The sequence below is a fragment of the Ursus maritimus genome, unplaced genomic scaffold (assembly GCF_017311325.1).
Source record: "Ursus maritimus isolate PB19 unplaced genomic scaffold, ASM1731132v1 scaffold_2, whole genome shotgun sequence".
Classification (NCBI taxonomy): Eukaryota; Metazoa; Chordata; class Mammalia; order Carnivora; family Ursidae; genus Ursus; species Ursus maritimus.
The window spans coordinates 85,554,027-85,580,873 of NW_024424452.1; the positions used below are offsets into that span (position 1 = coordinate 85,554,027).

The following is a 26,847-nucleotide window of genomic DNA, read 5'->3' on the forward strand; positions in this document are numbered from 1 at the left end:
TTACCTTTCCGTGGCCATCTTGACATAGACACCATATATTCCAGGCCTCCTGTCTGCAATGGTACCTACTCTCTCTGTGTGCTTATGTGCCAGACCCCTGGCTGCAGTTTTTCTATGTTCCACCTGTGCCCCAGGAAACTGCTTCCTGCTTGCCACTGATTGCAGACGAGCTCTGGTCTGGGTAAATCTCTCTGCCATCCAGTGGTTGCAATCCCAGCCTTAGGAGGGGGGGGTCCCCTTTTATATCTGTTCCTCCTTGGGTACTCTCCCTCAGCCCTAGGGTACCATAAAGTTCTCTTTATTTTACAAGCATTCTTTTATCAAAATTTTTAAAATATTTATATTAAACTTCCCTTATTTAAGTCATGGTGTGGTTTCTGCCTGATGTTTACATCTGGCAGATATAAACCAGGGTAGTTCACAAAGTAGAGTGTGCGGTTGCCTTCTCTAGAGACGGGAGGGAAAGTCCTGACTGCATTTGAAGCGCTGGCGCTAGTTTATTTCTGAAATCTACTATCTACTTACTAACTACTATCTTCCCGAGACAAATTTGTTCCTTTAAAATAAATTTAAGCTTTTGTCTTTAGGAAAGCTTAAGTGTGTTTCTGTTACTCAAAACCAAGGGCGTTATCACTGATAAAGATGTAGTTTCACATGCTTTCAAATATGGCTCAGTGAAAGGGAGAGAGGGGCAAAGAAAGATGACTCTAAAGGCAGGAAAAAGAGAGGAAGGAAGACTACGCCGAGGATTAACATGGCAGCAAATTCTCAGTTGAGCTTGATGTTGGTGTTAGGGCTTCAGGTTCTGTGACTCACCTCTCATCTCCACTGGGAAACTCACCCAAAAGGAGCCAAGTGGGGCACTGGCCCAGTGATTCTGAATGCGAAGGAATATGGCTGAGGTCCTACTCCCATGGCAACGGGACTTTGGGATCTGCTCACCCAGTGCGTATCTGAGAGTTGGGTGTGAAGAGCCAACCCAAGTTCACCTACCAGGCAGCTGTGAGGACCAGGGCTGCCTCACACCCTCAACTACCAAAGGGTAGAGTAGAAACCCACTAGCTGGCAGCACACTTCCAGTGAAGGGAACATTCTGGACTGGTTTTGCTCAGCAGACAGAGTAAGTCCCTGCCCATTAGTAAAACATGTCCTAGTGAATGTCAGACTTTTGCCAATCACATTTGCCATTTTTGTCTGAGAAGCAGTGAGCAATGGGGACGAGAGAGAGAGCTGAAAGCTTCCTCCTCTGCATTTCTCCTCATAAGAAGAAACTACCAAAATGTTAGTGCTAATTCCCTCCTTCAGAGCCAAGATGGGAATTTAGGGAGACAAAAGGAATACAAACGTCCTCCCTTCCAATAGTTACTTTTACCTTTACCTATCCAATACGGTTTTATTAAAAAGAAGTATGCACAGTGTTTGTTGAATTGTACTGATGAATTCTACTAATTCATAAATTATGCTAATCACATAGAACCATTTTTATCTTTCAAAGTGCCTTTTTTCACAGAAAAAAAAAGTCATACATCACCCCTCAGCAGAGTGTGCAACTTGACATGCTTTTGCTATGAATGGAGTGAATCTAAGTGGATCTATCCACTATCGTTTAGAAGTACAAAGTCGTATAAGAAGTCCGCCTCTTCAAAAGGGGGGCATTTCCTCTCCTGCTGTGCTTCCCTTGGCTTTGCCATGGAGAAAGATAATTAAGTTTGGCTCCAACCAATCAGAATGGATTGTGAAATAAGAATGGGTATTACAACCAATCAGAACAGACGCCACAGAGAGGGGCAAGGATGCTGGCTGGAAACAGTTGATCAGGCTATATCGTATGTTCCAGGTGGATACAGCTCCGAATCTGTGAGAATCCAAGTCTAAAATGGTAGAAAGGTCTGCGGGCAGTTAGGGATTTACGAAGAAGATTTTCCCTGAAACCTACTCCGCCCGAAGCCTTAATCACATCAGTACATTGAAACACAGTTTTTCTAGTTACTCTGGCTAAAGCCCTGGAGTCAAGCATTTCTCATCTTTTTACTCTAATTTCCCACATTAGCACTGTACGCAAATGCTGGTCATTCCACCTTCAGAATATGACCATTATCGGACTACTTCTCAACACTACTATCACTATTTTCCAGGCCATGCCACCACTGTTTCTTGCCTGGATGGCTGCTGTGGTCTCCTCCCTGTCTGCTTCCCCACTTCAGTCTATTCTAAACCTGACAGCCACAGGGATTCCATTAAAATAGAAGTTAGGTGGTCTTACTCTTCTGGAAACCCTCCAATGGCTTCTCATCTCACAGTAAAAGCCAAAGGACTTATACTGGCCTGCAAAGCCCTACATCCTCTAGATTCTCATTACCTCCTTTCTGACTTTATCTCCCACTAGCTCAATGTGGTAGACACATGACAAAAACTGGTCCTAATTTTCCACCCTTCACTATATTCACAGCCTTTGCAGTGTGACTTCAAGAGTCTCCCATTAAGAAGTGGAGTTTGTTCTCCATCCCTGGAAACTAAGCTGGTCTCCTGAATTGCTTTAGTCAATAAAATGTGGTAGAAGTGTCACTGTTTCAGTTCTAAACCCAGACCTTAAGAGGTCTTGTGTGTATTCTCCCTCCTCCCCATCTCCTCTCTCTCTCTTTCGCTCTCCTTCTCTTCTCCTCTTTCTCTCTTTCCTCTCTTCTTTCTTCCTCTTTTTCCTTTCTCTCCTCTCCCTTCTCCCTCCATACTCCTGCTATGACATGAGAACGGAACATCACACTACTGGGGGATGAGCGGCACAGAAGCACATAGAGCAGAGTTAAGTCAACGCGGCTGTCTCATCCAAGAGCCCAGGCAAAGTCAGCAAAATTGTGCTGACTTGCAGCTGACTGCATAGGTGTGAGTGAGCCCTGACAAGCTCAGCTCATCTCAACAGAACCACCCAGACGATCTTTCGACTCATGAGTAAAACTAAATGCTATTGTGTACCACCGAGGTTGCCTGTTACTCGCCCTTCTAGCGGGATAGGTGACTGATACATTCCCCTTGCTCGATCTCCTCCAGCCATAACAGCCCTCCAGAAAACACCAGTCACATTTCTACCTCGGACGCTTTGTACTTGCTATTTCCTCGGGCTAGAATCCTCTTCCCTGATCCACCTCACTCCCAATAGCCGCGTGCCTCGATCCCGAAGCTCCTTCAGATCTTTTCTCGAATGTCTCCTACTTAGTGAGCTCTCATCTGAACATATCAATGCAATCTTCTTCTAGCACGGCCTATGCTTTCTTTTCAACTTTAACTTCCTCCTTAGCACTTGTTACTGAATCTAGTTATATATCCCTCATCTTTCCTGCTTATTGTCTCACTCCCTCGCAAGCTCCTTGGAAGCAGGGATTTTGGCCAGTTTTTATTTGCTACGGTATCCCCATGCCTAGAATAGTGCCTGGCACATAAAAATAAAACAATATACATACTTATCAAATAAGCAAATGAATGAATGTGAATTCTCCCTGGAATGGTAGAGGTGATCAGAAAATGGTTTAATTTTTAAAAACTGGCAAAAGTAAAAATCCCTTAATTGGATTTCCTTAATCTAACTTCTCTTCTTCTCCGCCACCATGACCCTCGTCACAGCCCCCCGAGCTTCTGTCTGGATTGCTGCAATTGCTTCCTGACTAGTTTTTCTGCATCTGTCCCCGCTCCATACAATCCTTCGCAGCCAGGGTGCTCTTTTAAAAGAGAAAACCTGAGACTGAAATCCTTAGCGTTGCCAAATAGGACCTGCAAGACCTAGCTCCTCCCTCCATTCCCATCTGCAACTCACACATGCTCTTCTCATTCTCCTTGCTCGCTTCCCCGTCCTAAGGTTTCTTAATATTGCCATGACCCTTCCTGCTTCGGGACCTTTCCAGAAGCTGTTCTGGATCCCCGGGAATGCTCAACATCATCCCTTGGCCTAGTCAACCCCTATTCATCCATCTGATCTCATCTCAAGGATCACTTCCTCGGGAAAGCCTTCATAATTCAATGCTTTTTCTTTAAGGCACACAACACAGTTGATAATGGTAACTTTGTGTAACTTGTTTAATGTCTGCTTTTCCCAACATACTGTAAACTCAGTAAGGACCAGGTCATTTGGCTAAGTTTGGCCTCAGATTCAGATAAGCCTTTAGTAGTTGAGAGACTTGCAGTGTCAAACAGGAAACCCATGAAGAAAAGATCTTTTGCATAACGAGTTGAGTCTTCCAGGAAAAGCTCAGTCCCGATGATATTTTTGTTCCTCTCTAAAGCCACAAAGGTCTATAAGCCACTCCTCGCCATGACCACCATCAGTCCATTAGCAATAGAAGCTGGAGAGAATATTGACATCCTACGGGGTTTGTGTTGAAGAGTGGCCTCCCTCTTGTCATTCTTGCATTGTCATGATTTATGCAATCGAGTATTGCTTTGGAGGACAGCCATTAGCAGCAGAAACGAGCCCAGCAAGAACACAGAAGCAGAGATGAGCAACTCCAGCTAGGACTTTCATCTTCTGTTGCTGTGAACGAAGCAGATGAAAGCAACACGAATTTATTATCTTACAGTTTCGTGGATCGGGAGTCTGAGCACAGCTTCCCTGGACCCTGGCTCAGGGTCTCACAAGGCTGCAGGTGAGGTTGGGCTGCAGTTCTCACCTGAGGTCCTCCTCTGAGCTTGTCCAGGTTGTTGGCAGAATTCCGTTCCTTGTGACTGCAGGAATGAGGTCCCCATTTCCTTGCTAGCCATCAGCCGGGAATCATGCTCAGCTCTCAGAAGCCACTGGCTTTCCTTGCGACATGGTCCCCATAGGCCGTTCACAACATGGATGTTTATATTTTTCAAGGCCAGCTGGAATGCACTTTTCTGACTTCTTCCCTGTGACCAGCAGAGAAAGCTCTCTGCTTTGAAAGGGCTGACCTGACAAGGTCAGATCCACCCTGATAAGCTCCCTTCTGCCATACAGCACAACAGAATTGCGGGGGTGACACCCCATCCTATTCAGAGGCCCCACTGCACTCGAGGGGATTATAAGGGCCATCACGGGGGATCCTGCCTGCTTCGGGCAGCTAGGACAGCTGAGAGTAATAACAAAACCCTGTCATCATGCTAAGTGCTTCGCAGCATTTAATCTTTAAAATCACCTATGAGGTAAGTCCTATTACTTTCTTTGTTTTATAGGCGAAGAAACTGATGCTCAGAGACCAGCTGACTTTGCCCAATTTCACACAATCTGTGATGTGCGGAACCTACATTTTGAGCTCTGGTCTTTCTGACTCTAGAACCCATTCTTATCTACTTTATATCATTGAACCTGGATCTCCGTAACCAGTAGAATGACGATTGTTACTGTTTCATGGCTTTAAACACTGGTAGTCCTGCCCACACCTCAGGAAATAGGTCCTTCCTAACAAATGTTCTTAATTAACTTTTAATTAATTAAAATGTGTCATCCATATCCTACGAAGAACCCTAACCGATAATCACTTTAAACTCTTAATGAAACTATTGACTCAGGTATAAACTGGCGGTAAGGGCTTTAGGCATATGGTTACTGGGGCACTGGACACTTGTATAGTATTGCCAAAATAACACCACTGTTGACTTCCTAGCCACAAGGTTGATAACTTAAGGCTACAAGGGAAGGCTAAGACTGCCATTTGCCTTAAGTGGTCAGTGCTGGGATCCCTCATGGCAGGTCAATCAGAACATAGGTATCTTATGACAAAATGCAGAAGGAAGTTCACATCTCCTATGATGCAAGCTAACTAACAAGGCTTAACCTGGATTCATTATGCCTTTGTGTTTTACTTCCAGTTTATAAGAAATAAGTGGGCTAGAGAAACAAGTTAAATAATACCACAGACAAGCAACTAGCCAAATCCAGAAGTTGGGATATTTTATAGATAATTGCCCAAATCCATTTAACAAGCATGATATCATGTCTATGCTTGGCAAAAGAGCTTAAGAAATACCCATGCAACGATAATGATATATATTTATGCCGGAGTTTTATATTTGTCCCTAATTGGACAAACCAGCTAGACAGGACATCTGGGGGATGATTTAGGTAGTCAGATGTGGACCGGGCATTAGATAAGATGTATTGACATGGAAAGTTTCAGATTATTAACCTAAAAAAGAAAGCAGTTACAAAACAGTTTATAACAACTTAAAAAATTATATTTTTCTCATTTTGGAAAAGATGTAAAAATACATAAAAATTCTGGAAGGATATACAATAAGATTAACACTGGCAATAGATGGTGGAAACAGTGTTTTTATTTTCTTATTTTTGTTTACCTGTACATGTGATGCTTTGTCATTGTAAGAGATTTTTACTTTAATAAGAAGGAAGGAAAGTCATCAGTATATAAGTTTTAGCCTAAGCCATGGGAGTAAGTGAGATGCCCCAGGGAAGGGGCTATAAAGAATAAGAGGGCTAAGAACGCGGCATTTCAGAAACAGCAAGATTTCAGAGAGAAGACTGGGGAAGGAGAGCTGCTCAGAGAGTGAGGAGGAGCCACGAGGGAACAGAAGAAGCAGGAAGGTCAGGGAAGGAGAGTGTTTCCAGAAGGCGGGGATAGTCAGGTGTATCAAGTGCTAAGGGTGAGCAAGGAGGAGGAGGAGGAGGAAGAGGCCGCTCACTTTACTAAGTCAAGGCACGTGGAGGTAAAAGGAACGACAGACGGTTCCTGCGAGGAGTTGGTAATGCGGGGAGGGACACAAGACAGTAACCGGAGGTAAGCAGCAGTGCCCATCTTTGCACAAGGAGGTGGGCAGGGACGAGTTGCCACTCAGGTGTGTTCCAGGTAAAGGACCCCCCCTCCAACTCCTTTATCCAGCCATAGTGGCGCCCCCTGGAGGATGGAAAGGGAAGGCTCTATGAAGCCGGCGGAGGGAAGAGTTGGAGGCCAGTGGGAATGAAGACATTGAAAACCCAAGAGAAGAAGGAAGGATCGTTTACGGCACAGGATGATGCCCAGGCGACAGAGCAGGGAACCAGGTGGAGAGCAGAGGAGGCCGATGAGCCTGCGCGGGACTGAGGCAGGTCTCCTGTGAATCAGAGTGAATGTTCAGGAGCCAGGAGCCAAACCAGGTGACTCTCGGCTTCTGTTTGAGTCTCCAAACTGGTGAGGATTACCAATGATAAATATACTTGGAAAGCAGATTTCCAAGCGGCAGTGTGCTGGCTTTGGAGCTCTGCAAAGCCCCGTTAGCAGGCACCAGGTCATGCGGGCCTCACACATTATTGAGGCGGGAGGCTGCCAACATGATGGGATTTGAGGGGTGGCAGAAGGCCCATTACCCTGGGAATATCTCCCAAGGGTTTTTCCTTAATGACCGGTGGTGTGATGAAGTGAACAGACAGTGCACGATTTGGGGTGCGCAGACGACTTTACCATCCATCCCCTCTGTCACATATACTTTTTGACAGTTTGACTTGCTTCAGTAAACATTTATCAAATACCCACAGGGTACAAAGGGCACTCTTCTCTGTACAGCCCATGACATTTCATTTGATCCAGAATCTGTTCGGAGAAGGGGCTGGAATATTCTGGGACTGTGCCTGCGTTAAGAAATATACCCCAGTTCTTGTGGGCCTGGATCAGAGAAATACCTCCCTGAAAAAAATAAGCCTGAAGAAAGAACAAAGTTGCAATATTCAGTCTGATCATTTCCTTTCCTTCTCTGTGCTCTCTTCCCATTGCCCCATCACTCGATCAGAAAACCCCAGTGTCTTCTGGCCCCTTCTGCCCCACCCAGTCCCGCCCTGGTGCTGCTGACCACAACAGCAAACTGTCCCTGGGTTAGCGGGTCTCAGATGTGCACACAAACACTCCGAACTAGGGCTTCACAGAGACCACAGCCGTCTTCCGGGGGATCCGGCAGCTGCTCGGGGTCGAGCAGCTCAGAGGGCATTAATCAAGGGTTATTCCCCACCGCTCTGCTTGCTGTGTCAGTTAGATCTGGGACAGGCTGTTGGTCAGAGGGTTTTCTCCCTGCTGCCTATTTGTAGACACTCATCTGTCCAATTTATCCTTCAGGCAACACTTTGCAGGACAGGAGCGGCTTCCCCCATTGCCCTCACAGCTTTAGAAGCTCTGGGGCTTTGCACAAGTGTGCACCAAGTGGAGAGACTCCAGCCAAGAGAGGAGCGTGGGAAGGAAAACTGCAACGGGAGGGCGAGCTGAAAGGTGCGGGGCCATTAATTACAGCTCAGTGGGGACAGGGAAGGAAACAGCAACTCGGAGTGGAGCTCCAGAGCAAAGCAAACAGGAAGGTTTTAATGAGAAAGTCCCCAAGAGGAAATGACTCAATGGTTTGGAAAGAGTGGGCTCCAGCAGGGCTGGAGGCAACACGTATAGCCCCATCCAGAGGGAGGGAGGGGAGTCGGCCGGGGGAGGGGGGGGCACACCTGGGAGGGGCAGGACTTTCTTTCTGGCACCAACACAAAGCAACCAGCTTCATTGTCTGCTCAGGGTTTTGCCCCACGTGCCCCTGGAATGGCGGCTGGAGAAGGGAGTCTGAGGGCAGGAACAGCTGATGCATCTGCTGCAAGACTGAGAAAAGCATCTTGAGTCTCCGTATGGGAGGGGAGGTTGAGAACGCGTGGTCAAGGATCTGTTTGGAGAAGGGGCTGGAATATCCTGGGGCGGTGCTGCAATGAGGGGCGCACAACAGCACTTCCAGGACCTGGAACAGAGAACTGCCTCCCTAAAAAAATGCCGATAGATGAACGAGGACGATCACGTTCTTGGGGCGCGCGTCGCAGAGAGAAGCATTTTCTGATTCAAAAATCAGGGCATGGCATCTGAGAAAAATTTTTTTTTCCGGTTTCTAAATTTTTGTACTTGGAATGCCTTAAAATGGTGTAAAATGAAATCATACTGATCGTAAATGTAACGAAATGGATTTATTACAAATTATAACATCATACGAAATTGGAAGTGTCCTGGAGAATCCGGCATGAATGCACACTGTGTTTTGAACTGAAGCCTATCTGAGCAGAGCTAAGGAACAAAACTCTTTACAAATCATGAATTTGTTAGTTTCTTCATGACTCAGGAGTTGGGGGGGGGAGGGGAAGTGGGGAGACCAAGCTCCCTTCTGCAGGGCGGGGGTGTGGGCAGAGAAGCTAACGTCCCTCTGGGGTGCTTAAGGACTTGGAGACTGGGGCCAGGGACCTAGACTTGAGCCCTTGCTCTTTACTGTCCTAGCTGTGTCTCAGGCAAATCTGGGGCCCCTGGTTTGCAAAGCCAGGACAGTACTGAGCCCACCAGGGGGCTGTGAGCTGTGATAATTCCAGCCATTCCTCGGGGCTCCTAGTCCAGTATCTGGCAAGGCTGGCGCGTGTGTAAGTATCAACTCCTTTCCTCCCTCCACCCCGCCTCACCGACGCATGGAAGGATGCCCCAGCTTTGGAAGGTGCCGGTCCCTGAAAACGCCTTGCAACATAGCAGACATCTGGGCGCTCCTTCAGAAGCACTCCTTCTCTCAGGCAAGTGGGTGAGGAGAGAACACAGGGTAAGTCATGCTGTCGGCTGCCCAGCGCCCACCACAAACCAGCAATGGCCTGGGCTTCTCACTGGCTGGAAAACAGCACAGAGAGGAAGCAGCAAAGAGTCTGGGAGGAAACAAAGTTTCCTGTTCAATGAGGCGAGAGCAAGAAGAGCCTTGCGGTTCTGGTCGAGCAAGAGAACAAGGGCAGTAATGGGGGAAAATGTGAACCCAAGGGATCTGCAAAGCACCCCTCGGGGCATTCTCTCTGACCCCAGGAGCAGCCTGAGCAGAAAGAATGTGCAAACCTCAATTATGTTACAAATGATCACGAGGAACTTCCAGCCTTTGCTGATCCAGCAGGCAGCTCTTTTCAGAGACTTAAAAGGGCATTTAAAAGCCACTCACCAAGGTCCTCCTACAAGGGGGAGTGGAGGAAGACTTGTCATTTCCCCCCAAACCCAGGGCTCAGTGCTGTCACTTCTGCATACCCGGGCTTTTTCTAAAAAGGTCTCTGTCTTTGAAATTTCATCATTTACACCACTTGCTTCAGTGACTCGGAACTTGGCACGCTGCTCTAGGATTTTGCTACTTTCTAAATCACATGCTTTTACCTACATTACGTAGTGGGGCTTGGGAGTCCAAGCCTCAGAAGGAGGTTGCCAAAGCCTCCCCTTCCTTTCCCAAGGCTAGCCAGTGACACGTGTTGTCAGAAACACTCTCTTCCTCAAAGTCTCTTTTTCTAATTCTAGATGGTCCTTGAAGAAAGATCCCAGGCTGGGCCGAGAGCTCAAAACAATTCAGATGAATACCTATTTGGGCATCTACTCTATGCCAGGCACGATGGGGAGGGGGGTCCGAGGTGGGGACCCATAGCCTCTACTCTAAAGGCCTTGCTGCCTATAGGGGAACAATATATAGGGTCAATAGGGGAGACCAATTCCTACAGGCTATGAGGAGAGGCAGACTGGCACAATGCAACCAGGTCACTGTTCTTGTGTTCATTCAAAACATGTTTGTTGAGTACCTATTATGTGCACTTTTCGATACCCTGGGGATATCGTGAGGAACAGGAATGTGGGGTCTGAGGTCAGATAGCACTGAATCAAAACCCTGCCTCCGATGTAAGTAATTGTTTTAGGCAAGTTTCTTTTTTCTTTTTTTAAAAGAATTTATTTATTTATTTTTGAGAGAGAGAGAGGAGAGTGAGAGCGTCCTCACGAGTGGGCACGAGCTGGGGGACGGGGCCAAGGCAGAGGGAGAAGCAGGTGCCCCGCTCAGCAGGGAGCCTGACCTGGGGCTCGATGCCACGACCCTGGGATCATGGCCTGAGTCGAAGGCACATGCTTCACTGACTGAGCCACCCAGGCGCCGCTTCGGCAAGTTTCTTAAACTAAGCCCACTGAGCTCCAGATTTCTTACCTTAAAAACAGAATCACAATAACAGTAATATCTACAGAGTTCTTAAGACGCCGAGAAGCAGTTATGGTAGATGCTCAATAAATGTTGGTGACCGACTGTTCCAGAAGAGATGGATAAATAAATCTGATGGTTACATAAGAAGTGGGGGGGTAAGGACAATGAGCTTGATTTCTTTCTGGGCGGGAGAACATGCAGAGGGAGAAATGAAGCTGTATACACACAGAGGCGGGCTTCCAGACCCGGCTGGGCCTGCAGCCGTGTTTCCTCCGGGACTCACACATTTTCTAAGAGCATGTTTTAGTTTTTTATTTTAAAATTAAGCATCGATGGGCGCCTGGGTAGCGCAGTCGTTAAAGCGTCTGCCTTCGGCTCAGGGCGTGATCCCGGCGTTCCGGGATCGAGTCCCACATCGGGCTCCTCCGCTGGGAGCCTGCTTCTTCCTCTCTCACTCTCCTGCTGTGTTCCCTCTCTCCCTGGCTGTCTCTCTGTCACATAAATAAATAAAAAATCTTTAAAAAAAAAATAAATAAAATTAAGCATCGACGATTATTTCATATAGATATATGCATACGTATGTATACATCATACATATACATTCTCACAAGCTTATACATCTGAGTGTCTAATCCAATCCCTGCGTGATTTCAGCCACATTTGTGTTTGTGATCACATTAATGCCAAGTAAAGCTGCTTTATTTATGTTCCCCTAATGAGGAAAGAAGAGAGGTGGACTTAATGTATAAATGCGTTCGTATCTGCTGAAAGCCGAAAGGAAGCAGCAGGGTGCATTTTATCAGAGGGAAGGTCTAGAAGTCGTTTGAATTGAGGAAAGCCGAGCATGAGCGGTTGTCCGCACCTGGCCAGGGGATGGGCTGATCTGGAAAGAGCCTGGGCTTGGACAGTCAGTACCATATTGTGTGATGAAGAGAGACTGGGTTTTAGCAAAAACAATCTCATGTCACATTTCATTCCTATTATTAATTTTAATTTTACTGATTTGGTAAATTTTACTGGTTGTTTGGTGTTTGAATCAGAAATTTGTGTTTGGTGCTTATTAAGCACTAAAGTAAATTGCATTGATACTTGGTGTTTTATCGTACAAGTTGGAATAACATATTAATAAAAATAACTTCAGCCTAACCGAGAGCTCTGCTAGATCTCTTCAAGACAGGGCATGGCCCAGGTACCAGAGCAGGCTGCTGGAACTCCAGCCTGGGTGTGGAGGGAGGGCTGACCGGAAATGCCACTTTTTTTCACTTTTTTTTTCCTGTGGCTTGTGGCCACAGACTCCTGGGAACTACAAGCAGGTTCCAGGAAGTGTGATCACAGAGGAGTTTGGAAGGGTTCAAAGGCGCATGTGTTACTGAGAACAGATCCTCTTTTTCCCAACTTTCTCCTGCTTAACCTCCTGACTCAGAGACCTCACCTTCTATTGCTTCTCTCGACTTGATTCACTTATTCAACGAGCAGCCGATCGGCCGTGTGTCAGCTCCTGCACCAGCACAGGGATACAGCACGAGCGTGATGGGCTCAGTGCTTGCCCCCAAGGAACCGGCCCTGGCGTGGACCATTGTATTTCAATGTATTCTCAACTTTGCATCCTTTTCCACAGACCAGGTCTTCAGAATCCTGCATGGAATTCCCACCCTGACTTTTTGCAAATAAACCATCAAGATTCCTTCGATTTGTTCAACCACATACCTGGAAGGGTCATGCACCAGTGCATCATCTTCTCTAGACATTTTCTCGGTGCTGCCTGATTCTAGGCCAGGAACCTGCAAAAAGCAAGAACTCTGTTATTAGGGAGCCATGGATTGGGAGAGTGCAGTGCCTCACCGCAGCGGATCAGTCTTCCCAAGGGATTTCAAGCAAGATCAAGTGTTAGGGAGCATTAGTAGAGTCAGTGCGTAACAGGGCACGACTGGCTAGGAAGCCAGGGATTTCCTGGTAAGGCAAGCAGGTCTTCTTTTCTCTTTCTTTCTTTCTTTCTTTCTTTCTTTCTTTCTTTCTCTCTCTCTCTTTCTTTCTTTCTTTCTTTCCTTCTTTTTTAAAGATTTTATTAACTTATTTGTCAGAGAGAGAGCACAAGCAGGGGGAGCAGCAGGCAGAGGGAGAAGCAGACTCCCCACTGATCAAGGAGCCCAATGTGGGACTCGATCCCAGCACCCTGGGATCCTGACCTGAGCCAAAGGCAGATGCCTAATCAGCTGAGCCACCCAGACAACCCCAGGTCTTATTTTCTAGGGTAGGATAAGTTAGCTGAAGTTTAGTTGGGGGATTGTGATTGGTGTTTGTTAAGTGTCCTTGACAAGTGCTTCCTGGAACTGCGGGCTTAGGTTCAGATTTGTGATGTGGGCAGGGCCATGGAGGTGGCCTCCATTTTGTGGGTCCTGATATATGCATTAGTTTTATCACATCTTAGGTTGAGTTCTTTGGAAGCAGAGCCTGAGACGAAGTTCTGGGGACATGTGATTTATTGATTTATTCAGGAAAAACTTGGAACTGAAGAAGGGAAGCAGAAAAGTGAAGGGAAGAGTAGAGCAAGGCTGTGGTCTCAGAAAAAGCCAGACATGATCCACAGAAGACTCTGGGGCATAAGTGGTATCACAGAAATGTTCCCACCACCAAGCATGGGGGCCAGACTTCTGTGGGTTGGGAAGGTGTGTGTGTGTGTGTGTGTGTATGTGTGTGTGTGTGTGTGTTGGCAGAAGCACGACCTCACAGCTGAGGCATCTCCCATCAACTGTCAGGGTGGTTTCTAGAGAAAGGGGACGCTGTGAGCTGTTAGCACACTGCTGCTATAGGATGGATGCACCCATCCAGTAGGAGGGACTGGGGTGGGACACCAAATAAATCCATCACACATAGGTTCAAATGCAGAGTTCACCTTCCCAAGTTAGCATGACCATTATAGGAGGTGATTGGGAAAATACCTGGTATAGTAACTGTCCCTTCCTCTCCCTTCAGGCATGAAGAGGCAGAAGTTCTTGACAAATTGGGCCAATCCAGAAATCTACCTGATTCATACTCTGGCTAGGTGAGAAGGTAAACCCATCACTGAAACCTTATTCCTCTGCACCTGCATCCCCAACCACATGGAGAAATCCAACCTGCATGTGGTCTCCTGCTCGCCCAGGGCCTTGGCTGTTGTCATTGCCCCTAAAGAATTAGTGCCTTCCTGTCTACAAGTAAGCCCTTTGACACCTTTGAGCAGTGCAATGCTTCCCAAACTGTAGCCCATTCAGCTCTAGGTTAGTGGAGGTTAGGAAATGAAGGTTGCGGTAAGCAGAATAATGTCTCTCCCCCAGGATGCCCACACCCTAATTCCTGGAACCCGTGACTGTGTTGGCTTACATGGCAAATGAAACTTTGCAGATGTGACTGAGAGTACAAACCTTGAAATGGGGATAGTCCTTGATTATCCGAGTGGGCCCAATCTAACACATGAGTCCTTATGTTGAACATCTTCTTTGGCTGTGGTCCAAGAGAGATGAGACAGAAGAAGGAGGATAGAGTCAAAGTTTGAGAGGGATTCAATCCATCATTGCAGACGTTGAACATAAGGGAAGAGCCCAAGAGCCAAGGAATCCAGGAAGCCTCTAGAAGCTAGGAATGGCCCTCAGCCATCAAGGAAATGACAATCTCACTCCTGTAACCACAAGGAACTCAATTCTACCAAGAACCAGAATGACTAAGGAAGTAGATAGATCCTCTCATTGAACCTAGAGAAGAGGACATGGCCATGCTGACAACTTGATCTTATTTTGGTGAGACCGCCATCAAACTTCTGATCTACACAGACTATATAATAATACCGTTGTGTTATTTAAGCTGCTAAGTTTGTGATAATTCGTTACAGCAGCAATAGAAAACTAATACAGAGGTCTTCATCAAATTAATTTGGGAAATGGTGTTATAGATTATAGAACATCTTACTCATCTTGTTATGAGAGAGTCATAAGAAAAACAAAACCAATAACAAAACATTAATTGAATCAAATAGCAGATTACTCGTCTACTACAAAGGGAGAGGCTGACGCTCTCCTGATTCATAATTCTGTGTTCCGTTATCACATGTTGTGGGCAAATAGAGGGCTGCTGTAGACCCCCAGCATCACATTCCATTGTCATAGTTACTCTCTGAAAAGCAAGATGCCCTGACAAAGACCAGATTGGCTGCGGTAAGTGGTGGGAAGGTACCCTGAGGGTGGCCAGATGCTTCTACATTCATGTCGGAGACATTTTTCTGAAATTTGTATTCACTCAGCTCTGCCCTCAATGGAAACATGGTCATTTGCATTTAGAAAACAGGAAGCCTGTATTAATGATGGATACTTCCTAATGAGAATGTGTCCTTCCATCCTAACACTTAGGGAAACAAATACCAACAAAAGCAAGGTTTTGAATGGATTTTGCCTCAAATTAAGGACAACTAATAGCAACTTCTCGTACTGCATTTCCTACCCTTCTCCATCTCAATCCTTATGCTCTAGCTACACTGGGCTTCCTGTTTGAATACGCCAAGCTTATCCCTCTGCAGGGACTTTATACCTACTCTTTCCTCAGCCTGGATTGCCCTTCCTTCAGATGTTTGCATGCTTCGTTCCCTCCCTCCATTCATTCAGGCCTCTGCTCAAATGTCCCCACTTCAAAGAGGTCTTCCCTAAGCACTTTTTCTAAAATAAACACTCTCTCCAATATTGTCAATGTTCTTTCCAACTTTGTAGCTCCTAATGACATTTCTGTATTTATTTGAGTCATTGTCTCCCTACCAGACTGTAACCTACATGAAGGCCAGGACCTTGTGTCTTACCCACTGTGTATCCCCAGTTTCTGGCTCATGGTGAGTACCCAAGGAGGCTCAACATTTGTTGACTGTATGAATGAATTTCTTGGAGCCTTGGTTCTCCACTGCCATGCTAGCCCTCTAGCACTCAAATACTAGCTACCCCACTTTGCCCAATTTCTTCCAAATCCAAGTTCTTCCCCTAGTCCAATGCAGTTGGTATGGAAGATTGTATATTTCAAAGATAGGCACCGTAACGTATATTCCATTTCATGTGCCCCTCTTACAAATTGATGTTGATCCTTCTTCTTTGAGGAGTGTGTCCATGTTCTCTCCTCTTGAATCTAGGCCGGTCTGTAACTATTATGGGATTACAATGGGACACCATGTGACTTCTAAGGCTAGGCATGTAGCCACTTTCTTCCAACCTTCATGCTAGGGTGATTTAGTGAAACATACTTATTTTCAGGAATTGTGCTTAGGAAAGAAAAATACACACACACACACACACACACACACACACACACACATCAAGATTTTCCTATTATAACAATTCAGAATTCACCTAGATTCAGCCACTCTGAAGATTAATAAGTTACCCAGGACAGCTGGATTAATGAACTTCACTCCAATGTCCGTCTTCTCAGTCCCAGCCCCTTGCCAATCCTGGGGGCAGTTCCTTTCCCAGCAGCCCCAGTCAGATGAAAACCAGGTTCCGTACATCTCCAATCAAACTCACCTCTGCAGCGGGGGCGCCCTCTCCTAAGGCTGCTCAACTGCTTCTTCCAGCCAGTATTTACTCAAGCGCAGGGGCAAGTCCCGGAGCCCCACTGCCTCACTGGGCTGCCGCTGGGCCCACCCTGGGGGTGGGTATTTAGTCACAGTGGGCTGGGTAACAAACCTGTGGTCAGAACCCCTCAAATACAGTTAAGCATTGTGTCTAGACAATAAGATGGAGGTGGAAATATATGCGAAAAACTCCAGTGTTTATACCTGGGGGAAGAAAACCGGGAGACTGGGTGGGTAGGATAGATAGAATGGGTCGGCATGATGATAACGGTTAAGATCCTGAGGTCTGGCTTTAAGTGGGCCTGAGTTCTAAATCTGCCTCTGCAAGTCCCTCAGCCTGTCTAAGCCTCAGTTTCCTTAGCTGTGAAGTGGAACTAGGACTGGACCTAGAACTGCCCTCACAGGGATGCCATATGGACAAAACGAATGGTGCATGTCCAAGCCAGCTGAAAACTGGCACAAGGGAAGCCCTCAGTGTACGGGAGCCCTTGTCTTTCACTGACACAGATCCATGAGGCTGTATGAGGGGGTTGCTTAAGGCTGTCAGGGTCTATACAGTAATTTATGGAGCCGGAGTAGAGAGCTCTGAAATGGGCTCGACCATCATGTTGCCTCAGGGATGCTGGGGAAGAGCCTTGGGCCTTTTATAGTCCTTTCCCCCTGCCAGGACTTCCACCACCGCCTCTGCGGTTGCCACTTTTGGATGACTTTTGAGCCACTAAAAAGTGTGGGCCCCTGGGACTAACACCCTGGGAAAACACCGCCTCCATCCTCTCCCCTAGCTCATGTGAAGGTTGGCTGAAGGGCCAACTCACAACACTCAACATAAACACCAGAAAATCCACTTAATGCCCTTGGTTTCCCACGAACTGGTGGTGGAACAGTGGCATTTGCACAAAACGGCTTATACTAAAATAGGCAGCTTGAAATATTCCTGGCAGATGGGGCTAAATATAGACACGGTGACAGATTGGCCCCACAGCTCTTCCCCCGAGCGTTAAGAACGTGCTGGAGCCAAGAAGCTTCTCTTTTCCGGAAGATTGTGGCAACAGCCCCAGGATCTCACCATGCCAGGGAGCTGCGAAGATGTAGAGAAGGGAGGTAGCTCTGAGAGCGAACACCAGCCCGGTGGCAAGAGGTTCCCGCATGCCACAAGTGCTGGGATGAAGGAAAGTGTGCAGACGCGGTCTGATGAACCGGAATTTATTAGACCTTCTGGAGGATCGACTACTCCTCCAAGAGGTGTCGCTCATGAGCAAAAATTTGCTGACTGAAAGTAGAAGCAGTATAATACAATGGTTAACAGTGGAGGTTTGGGGGTTCAGAGTGCCCAGCCTTGAACCCTGGTTTTGCTCCTTAATAGCTATATGCGCTTGGCCAAGTCACTTAACCTTCTGGTGCCTCAGTTTTGTTTTGTTTTTTGGTTTTTTTTTACTGTCTGCAGAATGGGATGATAACACTGTCTATGTCTTGAGAAGATTAAATCACCTAATGTGTGTAAAGGCCAAGCACAAAGCCTGGTACTGAGTAACCGCTGTGTGGATGGGAGCTGTTTTATTTAACGGACTAGGAAGGAGAGAGAGGTGCCTAAAACGGCTGAAGAGTTTTAAGGCTTGGAGGTGTTAAAAAACAAAACTCAACTGAGTAAATTTTGAAGATCTTACTGGCTTTATTCACTGACTCATGAATCAGGCGGCATCCCACCTAGCAGACGGAAAGGAGCTCCAAGGAGCTGCACAGAGTGCAAGGCACTTACAGGCAGAAGGGACCGGACTAGCTAGACTAACACAGAGCAAAATGGTTGGGTCAGGTCACCCTTCTTTTCCTTTGTTTCCCTTCTGTTGCAAAAGTTAATGTGCATCACCAAACAGCTTCTTAAGGGACCGATTAAGAACCAGTGCTCCACAGGGCACTTGCTTAAGTTTTTCAAACTTGTCAATGGCCAAATGTTCAAAAATAATAATTGGAAGTCTCATCTGCAGCTTGGTTACCATTTCACACGATTAAAAAAAAAATTATTTTATTTTTTTAAGCTCCTTTTTTTAAAAAAAAGATTTTAAAATCTTTCTTTTAAAAGATCTCCTCTTTGAAAGATTTTATTTACTTATTTGAGAGAGAGAGAGAGGGAGTGAGAGCATGGGAGAGGGTTAGAGGGAGAAGCAGACTCCCAATGCGGGGCTCGATCCCAGGACCCTGAGATCATGACTTGAGCTGAAGGCAGATGCTGCACTGACTGAGCCACCCAGGCGCCCCCCCCCCCAAATTTATTTTAAGGTCACCTTTCTTTACGGGATGGCAGGGAACTATCAGGCAGATTAGCCCACTTGTGCTGACCAGGTAATTTCATATTGACTGGTTTAATATTTCATTCTGGGGAGAGGCTGAAACCTTAATTAAGTTAAGTAGTAATTCTGGGTTTGGTGATGTGAGGCTTAGCATAAGTGACTCCATTTTGGCCTACTGTCTCTTTTTAACAGAGGGATATTTTGGATAAGAATGACAGCAAAATTAAAAATAAAGTCGGGTTGCAAATTCTTAAATAGTTTCTATATCCACTGAGATTATATTTGGAATGGGCATTACTATAAATAACTACCCGGTGGAAAGTGATCACTCAGTGGGTAAGGTGTTGGTGTGTGAGAGGCTGGCTTCCATGGGAGAGAGGAGATGTTTAGAAAGAGCTCCGTCATCATCTTAAAAGGGAAGGCAAAACTCTCTCTCCCTAACTGATAAGGAGTAGGACTTTGAACATTGTGAAATTTGCTATCTGACTTCCATACAGTAAAACATTTAAACACCAGGAGGATTTTCTCTTAGATTTTAATGACAGCATATGCCAGTCTGTGGCAGGTGAAAGTAAGGGGCCTAGAAGATGGTCCCGCATTCTGGTTCTGTCTCTGCTGCATTTTGGACTCTGTTGTGTCTGTGCCCCTGGTTTCGTTCTATCCAATTTTGTTTGCTCCAAATTCTGGAGTTAGAATTTCTCAGTAGTTTTTTATTCTGTGTGCTGCTAGAACCATGTCCCACAGGCCAAGAGAAATATTAGCTTTTGAATTGTCTTTGCAGAACTAGAATAGTCCCAACAGCCTAAGTACTGCCTCCTGGAGTCAGAGGATTCTTTTCTAGAGGGTTTTCTCAGTGGGGGATTGTGGTAAAAACCACCTCTGCTGGATCCAGAAATAATAGGCCAGTGCATGCTCTCATAGTATAGACTTACCTATATCCTTACGTCCTATATTAGTTAAAGTAGGCTAACTGCAGTTGCAGACAAGCCCCACCATTTAAGAGGCTCAGAAGAGTGGAAGCTTATTTCTCTCTCAAAGCGCATTGGTATTGAGATGGGAAGAGTAGGGGTGGGATTTATTTGCTCCATACAGTTATTTAAGAGCCCAGGCTAACAGAGGCCCTGCAGTTTTCAACTTGCGGTTTTCAAGGTTGCCTGGGTGTCATTATCCAGCTAACAGAGAAGGTGCATGGAGAACCATGGTGGGACGTTCTCAAGGTCAAGCCTAGGAGAGGTGTATATTGTGTCACTTTCACTCACAATCCCTTGGCTGGAACTTAGTCACATGGCCATATAGCCTGCAAAGGAGGCTGAAAAGCGCAGCCTATCTGTGTGCCCAAGGAGGAGAGGAAGAGCAGGAATGTTGGCGGTTGGTGAGCGCTGTATCACACTTCTTGAAGCTAATTCAAGAAACGAAGACACCTTTTGAAGCAGCATTTTGAAGAAATTATAGAACTTTTTTTTTTCTAATTCTCTGTGCTGTTTTCACTCAATTTTTGAATTAGATTTGTGAAATAGTTGCTTCTAATCCACATCTCTTCCTAGTAAGTTTTTTTTAAAAGATTTATTTATTTATTTTAGAGAGAGGGTGCTTGTGCAAGAGCAGGGAGAGGGACAGAGGGAGAGAGAATCTCCAGCAGACTCTGCACTGCGCACGGAGCCCGATGTTGGGCTCGATCTCATGACCCTGAGATCATGACCTGAGCTGAAATCAGGAGTCTGATGCTTAACTGACTGAGCCACCCAGGCACTCCTATTAAGTTTTGCAATCAAAGAACATCCCAGGTTCCCTACAATAAAAGCAGAGCTGATCTGTCTCCCACAGTCTAAGTTTCCTTGTGAGCGGCATGGTGAATGAGCACCTTCTTTGAAGAAGAAAACACTAACTATTCTTTAAAAGAAAGCTTGTTTCCCTCAATGTAAGACTCAGAGTTTTGCACATGGCATCATTGCTGGGGTTTTAGTAGAAACTGCTATGAATATTCCCGCAATGCTGTTTGAACCTGTTGTATCAACAGGCTGCCAAAGAGTGTAGTAGACAAGGGAAAAAAGAAAAGGAAAGAACAGTTTGATTTAAGAGGGGCCCAATCCCATAACGACCATCTAATAGGCTCCCTGGGATTCAAGTAGGAACTGCCAGATGCTTTCCTCATTCCTACTAAAGTAAGTTACATACGCAAATATCATGACACTTTTATGTGTAGAGCATTCTCTTACCTTTATGATCATTTATCAAGACATTAAACATTTCTCCAATATTAAGGAAACTAAATCATACTTCTAAGGCTTTAAAGCCCTAACACAAAGTTCCATTATAGTTGAAAATTGTAATAATATTGTTGAATGTACAGTCGACTGCTATAGCAAGATATGAATAGAATAAAATGTAGTAGACACTCTACCCCATGCACGCTTCTATTTGACACCTCTTACACTCTCTTACATTAAAGTTTCTCACTAAATTTTTTTACATAGACCAATAGTTCTAAAACTTTTTGTGCCTCATAATCACATGGAGAGCTTGTGGAAGCTCCTGGAAACTACCGTGGCCTTGCTGAATATGAGGGGTGAGATTGGGGCACATGTATTTTTAACCATTCGTCAGGTGGTTCTGATGCACACCAAAGCTGGAGAACTATGCCTGGTGTATTTTAACTCTTCCAGCATCTGGCATGTAGTAGGCACTAAATATATATTTTGTGGCTAGAGGAGTGAGTGGATGAACCAAATAAAATAGTACTCTTATAAAGACATTTGTTACTGAGTCAGAAACAATAAAATAAAAATTCATTGAGAATTTACTGCTACAAACATTAAAAACAAAAGTAAGAAATAATTTGACTACTGGGAATGCTGCACTAATAAATCAACCTTATTTGTTCAATCCTTGTCTGTCATGTTTCACTGATATCAAGCATTCAGATTAGTACTAGAATGCCAAAGTCATAGATGGATAATAGGGCCATGGAAAGGGTATGTCCCACTTACAGGGGGACACAAGAATTGGAGTAAAGTAATTTTGATGAATACACAGCATCTTAATAACACAAAACGCTTCATCCTTCCAGTGTTCTAGATACCTCTGGCTGAACTATTTATCTAGAACAATTTCAAGATCATCCACTTAATGAGAACGCACAATGAAATGACAGATACTTTCCTAAGAGTTAGACTCCCCCAAAGCGAGGTGTGTCATGAGAACGGTAAGTTTTCAGAAAGCTGACAAATATTTTCCTGTATATAATATCCTCCCACCTGCCCTCCTACCTTTCTGGATGCCCCTCTTTCTTTTCAGGCTCATTATCTTCTACTCAGCCATTAAGAGTTAAATTCCTCAAAGTTTTGACCTAGGTGTTCTCCTCCTCCCATTCTCTCAGGCATATTACCTATTCTTACAGCTTTAATTATCATGTATTTATACATGGTGCCCAAATTGGTTTTTCCAGCCCAGACCTCTCCTCTGAGCTCCTGTTGGCTATAAGAACAGTCCACAAAACTTAGGCCTAACTTTAATGAGTAAAAGAAAAAAAATATTAGTCAATCTTTTATTTTGCACTGATTAAGCATGTAGACATGTAAAGTATCTAATATGCCAGATACATATAAAACATCTTATATCATATGCCGAGCACTCAATAAATATTGGGTGTCTTTTTTTTTATGTTGTATAATATGGCCCTCCAAAGCCGGAGAAACATGAAAGTTCAAAGCTGTCTCAGGTGTACACCCGAGGAGATAGTTTCAATCATGCCAGGATGGAATGGTACTTGGCTGGGATCCTGAATACCCCACCTTGGACCAGCCACCTACCTCTCCCAGCTTCAGGACGGAAACCTATATGAGGAGAAAACCATTCTGTTTATTCCTCTGAAGTTTTAGCCCCACCTTGCCCTCTCCACTTGGGAATTAACCCGCAATGAGCTACATAGGGCCACCTGATGTCAGTGGGATTCACTTGCCTGGAGAAGGAAGCCAAATAGCCAGGATCGAAATCAAGCACGGTGGCCTAGTTCCTCAAAACCTACACGTAGTCCTGATTCTCGAGTGCCTACCAATTTTATGACTAGGAAATGCAAGGAGGGATAAATCCAAAGGACAAGCATATGGGGAGAGGGAGAGTCTCCACTTGTGGCCAAAAGCGTAGGTACCCGTTATATCTCCCACCCTTTGCCTTGAATCTATCTCAGTATTCCCACCAGTACTGACCCATTTCAGATCTCCAGATGGTGGGGATGAGTTCTGCACTTGTCCAAGCGAATAGGGGGTGCCATTTATTTTGTAATGTCTTTATTCATCCAACCAATATTTGTGTGTGACTAATATGTGTTAGAGGCACTGTTAAAGGTGCCAGAAACACAGCAGTGATGAGAAATGACAAAAATCCCTGCTATCATGGGACCTATATATTCTAGCATGTAAATAAAATACATACTAGGTTAGATGATGGTAAGTGCTATGGAGAAAAATAAGACAGGGAGGGTGGACAGGGAGTGCTAAGCTATTACAAGAACCTAAGCAAGAGATGACGGTGTTCAAAAATGACAGTTGGACACTTTAATACTCCACTCTCAATAACTGATAGAACGATTAGACAGAAAATCAGCAAGCATATAGAAAATGTAAATAACACTTGACCTCGCTGGTATTTATAAAACATTCCACCCAATGACAGCAGAACAGACATTCTTTTCAAACACACACGGAACATTCTCCAGAATGGACCTATGTTAGACTGTATGTTAGTCCATAAAACAAGTTTCAATAAATTTAAAAGGTTTGAAATCATACAATGTGTTCTCTAGCTACAATGCAATTAAATTAGAAATCAACAACAGAAGGAAATTGGGAGGGGAGTTAGCAAATACTCGGAAATTAAAGAAAACCCTTTTTAATAAAACTCATTTGCCAAACAAAAACACCAGAAGGACATTTTAAAAATATTTTGAGCTGAATGAAAATGAAAAGTCAACATATAAAAATTTTTGGGTTGTAGCTAATGCTGTGATTGGAGGGAAATATATAGCTATAAATGCCTCCATTATAACAGAATAAAGATCTTCAATTAATTACTTAAACATCCACCGTAAGAAATAGAGGAATTAACTAAATCCAAATATTTAGAAAACAATGAAGTAGAAAACAGAAAAATAATAGAGAAAAATCAATGAAGAGTGATCAATGAAGATCAACAAAATTGATAAATCTTTAGCTAGACTGACCAAGATATAGGATGAGAAGACAGGAATTATCAAAATCAGAAAAACAGAGGAAAAATTTTTATTGCCAAACCTACAAATAAATTAAAAGATTTTAAGAGACTATTATGAACTACTTTGTATCAAATCAGACAACTTATGTGAAATGGACAAATTTCTAGAAAGAGACAAATTACCTAAACTAACTCAAGAAGGAATAGAAAATCTGAATAGAATATTAAGTAAAAAATTGAATTAGTAATTTAATATATTCCCACATATATATCTATATCTATACATATACATACATATAGATATACAGATAGATACGTATCTATACGTATAGATAATAGATATATAATGGAATATTACTCAGCCATCAAAGAGAATGAAATCTTGCCATTTGCAATGACATGGATGGAATCAGAGGGTGTTATGCTAAGTGAAATAAGTCAGTCAGAGAAAGACAAATACCGTATGATTTCACTCATATGTGGAATTTAAGAAACAAAACAGATGAACATAGGGGAAGGGAAGGAAAAATAAGAGGAAAACAGAGAGGGAGACAAACCATAAGAGACTCTTAACTACAGGAAACAAACTGAGGGTTGTTGGAGGGGAGGTGGGTGGGGGATGGTGTAACTGGGTGATGGGCATTAAGGAGGGCACTTGATGTGATGAGCACTGGGTGTTGTATGAAACTGATAAATCACTAAATTCTACCCCTGAAGCTAATAATACAGTATATGTTAACTAAACTGAATTTAAATTTAAAAATTTAATTTAAGGACAAAGTTGGGCCCAAGTGGATTTGTTGGTAAATTCTACCAAATGTTTTTAAAAAGAAATAATTCTAATGACTCACAAACACCGAAAACAGAGGATAAGGAAACGCTTCCAAACACATACTATGAGCCCAGTTTACCCTGATTTAAAAGTCAGGCAAAGATATTTCAAGCAAAGAAACCCACAGACCAGTATCTCTCATGAAAATAGACTAAAAAATCCTTAGAATTTTAAAAAAGTGAGTTTGGGAACATATAAAAAGAATGATAAGCCATCACCAAGTGGAATTTATGTAAGGTTGGCTTAACGCTCAAAAATCAGTTCACGTAATAGCCACATTAATAGAATGAGAGACAAAACCCACACGGTCAGCTCTGTAGGTGTAGAAAAAGCAACAGATCAACATACTGCTAAAAAACAATAACTGTGCTTTTTCTTTCCCCACCATGGACGTTACTGCAGATCTCTGTTTCTTAGGAAATTCTGGGAAAATATAAGGAGAATATTTGCATTCATACACGACGAAGACCCTTGGCACGACGGGGGTCCTCAGGCGTGAAACTGAGTAAGCTGGCACTTGAATGCAGTAAGTTCTCCTTGGATTCTAATATTAGTCTCTTGACTAAAGTCAGAAGATGGCTCTAATTGGAGGATATTGAAACAGTGTTTGCAGGAGGAGGACTCGAGTCCTCTGAAAGAGGGAGTGAGGAAAGATATATTACTTTTTATAAATCATTACAAGGTAACTCAGTGGGTCCAAGGGCATCTCACGCACAGCCAAAGTCCTCATGTAGGCCCCCAAGTCCTTGGGGCCTTACATGACTTGTCCGCCATGATCTCTCCAACCTCATCCCCTAACACTCCTCCCTCTCTTGCTCCAGCCACATCCTTCTGCTTGGTATTCCCGTAACCCACCAGCCATGCCCTGCCTCAGGGCAGCTGCACTGGCTGTTTCCCCTCCTTGGAACGTTCTGCCCCCAAGTATCCATTATGTTAAACTCTCTCACTTTCTTCAGGATTTGACTCAAAAACCGCCATTTCAGTGAGACCTTCTCTGCTGACTCCATTTAAAATTATATCCCTAGTATGGTGACTAACATAATATAATAAAAAAAACATTAAAAAAAATAAAATAAAATTGTATCCCTATAACTCCTCCAGTTTCCCTTGCTTGCTTTCCTCCATACTGTTCACCACCATCTGACCTAGGAGGAGGCATTCTTCTCTGCTAGCTTTCTATCTTTAGTTGATAATCTAGAGACTGTCTTTAGAATCTTTAGAATATACGAATATATTCTTAACCCTTCAGAATGCAGGTTCCATGAGGGCAGACCCTGTTGCCCTGTTTATTCACAGCCGTTCACCCAGAGTCAGTGACAGTATCTGTCCTTCCGCGGGGCCATCAGCGATACCGGTGCAGGAACGAGCAGCTGACAGCAGGGGACCGAAAGCAGCGGCGCTCAAGCCAGGACGCTCACAGTGTTGCCCTCGAGCCCTCTGACCTGAGTCACTTTCTACACCCAGGGAGCCCCGCTCGCCCCCACCCCAGGCCCGCCCCACCGGCAACCGCTCACCGCACCTCGGGCTGCGTGTTTCAGTAAGTGACGCCCATCTCCCACCCTTTGGAGACCAGGCAATATTTGCAGCCTATCCCAACAGCTTGTGAGAGCTCAACCTTGAAACAGGTTGGTCAAGAACGCCTCCTGGGAGTCACCCCACTCGCTCGGCTCCTGCTGTGCTGACGGCTTTTTTTTTTTTTTTTTACTTTGTCTTTAGAATTGGGCTCTGTTCCTTTGCATTTCTGACTGAAGAATGAAGTGTCTCTCACTTGCCATCTTTTAAGAATCCAGCAACCAAAAGCGTGACAACGATATGTTTTAAACGCATGTTTCAGCGGGAGGATGGCTTTCTCGTCCCCACCGCGCTCCCGCAGACGCTGTTGACAGCGGCCCCCAGCCTGACCCTCACCGCGGAACAGCCCTGATTCGGATCCCAGGCCTGCTGGGGGACCACCTACAAGGTCAAGGTCTTTGTCTCACCCACACACTCCCAGACTGTGTAAAAATCTTCGGAGACTGGTTTCCCAT

General features: G+C 44.7%; 2 long non-coding RNA genes across 3 annotated transcripts; one reads left to right on the forward strand and one right to left on the reverse strand.

The window, feature by feature from the left end:
• Nucleotides 1-4,047: 4,047 nt before the first annotated feature.
• On the reverse strand, nt 4,048-16,121 carry LOC103672408. Of its 2 annotated transcripts, none has more exons than XR_005836388.1 (3): nt 14,316-16,121; nt 12,622-12,695; nt 4,048-4,519 (listed from the first exon to the last, which is right to left on the reverse strand). It is a non-coding gene; the product is annotated as an uncharacterized LOC103672408 (long non-coding RNA). The 2 variants fall into 2 exon arrangements; XR_005836387.1 differs by lacking the exon at nt 4,048-4,519 and adding an exon at nt 11,353-11,405.
• On the forward strand, nt 8,889-26,676 carry LOC121104012. The gene is made up of 4 exons (XR_005836389.1): nt 8,889-9,525; nt 13,888-13,957; nt 26,117-26,357; nt 26,537-26,676. It is a non-coding gene; the product is annotated as an uncharacterized LOC121104012 (long non-coding RNA).
• The last annotated feature ends 171 nt before the right edge of the window (nt 26,677-26,847 follow it).